This window comes from Ipomoea triloba, chromosome 13 (genome assembly GCF_003576645.1).
Source record: "Ipomoea triloba cultivar NCNSP0323 chromosome 13, ASM357664v1".
Classification (NCBI taxonomy): domain Eukaryota; kingdom Viridiplantae; phylum Streptophyta; class Magnoliopsida; order Solanales; family Convolvulaceae; genus Ipomoea; species Ipomoea triloba.
Genome location: NC_044928.1, coordinates 8,277,328 through 8,279,778, shown reverse-complemented (window position 1 = coordinate 8,279,778; position 2,451 = coordinate 8,277,328).

Sequence of the window (2,451 nt, the reverse complement as noted above, 5' to 3'; positions counted from 1 at the left end):
TATATATATATATATATATATATATATATATATATATATAATATGATTGACATTCGTAATTTTTGTATCTCAGTCAAAATTCGTAATTCGTGTATTTTTTTTTGAAGATAATATTCGTGTATATATAAATATTATCAATTTTTATTGCACGTAAATTACTGCTATTACCGTGTAAAAGTGACATTAATATGATAATATTTAAATAATATCATGTAAGCAAACAATTCGTGTTAGTAGGTTATTACCATTTGAGAATTGGTTAGAAATGGTTTGAAAATCTATACTATTAATAAAAACAATATCCTCAAATTTAACTTCCCGCCCAAAACACTTCTATACCATCATTATTTTACTCTAAGAAGTCGATCTAACTATAACACATTTAAAAAAAAATAACCAAATTAATTACACAGATAAAATCCTAAGGATAAATAAAGTATAACCTAAAGAGCCAAAATTTGACATGTTTAGGTAGAATTATAACTCTTAACACATCATACAGCCCAACTATTAGGCAAAAATACAGAACAAATAAAACATGCCAACAAATAAAACATGCCCACAAATCAAACATTCATGAAATAAGGTTAATCTATACACTTAAAAAAACAGAGCTAATCTATACATACCTGCTTTAGAAATACCTTATAATCCATGAAGCACTAAAATTATGGATATTTTACTCCAGTAATTATGAAATAATAAAGCACTAAAAAACTATAATTTTAGATAATTTACTTCATTAGTGATGTAAAATAAGTATAAAAATTTACAATAATAATATATAATATACTACCAATGTCGTATACAAAAAGGTTTTCAATAATGTGTAATTGAAAACAGCTACATTGATATACTATTAAGTTTTCTTTTTATACAAAGATGACAAAATTGCTATATATTTACTTAGAAAATATATCATCGGTATAAATAATTTCTATAACTGAGTTGCTGGACAACGAGATAATTAACCAAATTAATACAAATCATAAATATTGATATATAAATGTCTAAAGTTTCAGTACCGGATGCATATATTTACACATTGACTATTAATTGGGTAATTATTTGCTTAAATTCAAGCAACGATAACATCAGAAAACATAATCGATCAAACTCAATTTTTCAATTGCACTATATAATATTCGATTTTATAATTTACATAATTGTATATCAATCTAAATATTCTTAACGTATTATAGCAAATTCATTCCGTGCAACGCACGGGCAAAAATACTAGTAAAATATAATAAATATTTGATTTAATTTTACATGGCAATTGNAGTAAAATATAATAAATATTTGATTTAATTTTACATGGCAATTGCCAATTACAATTATTAGATATTATTAGCATATATTATTAGCATATATAATATAATATGATTAACATTCATAATTTTTGTATCTCAGCGAGAATATGAGTACATTTAGGTAAATATTACCAAAAATTGTAACAATCAAAACCACATTCTTATCTCATTAATATTATTCTATCATTAATATTATTCTATAATAATTATAATTAATAGTATTAATATTTAATAATAATAATAATAATAATAATATTATTATTATTATTATTATTATTATTATTACCATATTACTAAAATACCCCTACGTTTGGGCGGGAAAATTCCGTAGGAGGATAATGCTTTTATATATAGTATAGATATAGATATAGATTGTCACCCTTTTTTTAAATAACAAAGGGAAATTCACATCCACTATCCAAAATTGTGCACCTGATAAACCTCATCTTGTAATCATAGATGATAAAATACCACAAAGAGGTAAACGAACTTAAATTACTCATAGTTTATCGACTCGAACCAATAAAAATAAATCGCACTTGTTGAGAATCAAACATGTAACCTACCTGACAAGCTTGTTAGGGGTGCACTCAATGGTCACTACATTTTCTCCTTTGTAGGTTATACATGAAAGTTATGAGTTTAAAATCACATGGGCCCCCTCTTGTGTAATACGAGTAGTTTGCATATTCCTACACACGAGATGTAAACTATATTAAGAAAATAAAAAATATTAAAAATAAATAAATACATAATCTTTTATTACGGGAACATACTTCACCTGTTCAATCATCTCTTTCGGAACAACGATACTTTTAATAGTTTATGACTTTATATGCATTATAGTTATTAACAAATTATTCTGCGGACCTGAGTTTACCTTGCAATTAGGGATGCCAATTCAACTCGCCCCTGTCGAAGAAAACCAATCCCCACCCAGACGAGGCAAGTTCAGAAAATTTTTTCGGCGAACGAGGGCGGGGATGTGGTGAATTTCCTCATCTCCGCCCCGAACCCGACTCCGATCCCCTATCCCCATCCCCAATTCGCCAAATATATATATATATATATATATATATATATATATATATATATATATATATATATATATATATATATATATATATATATATATATA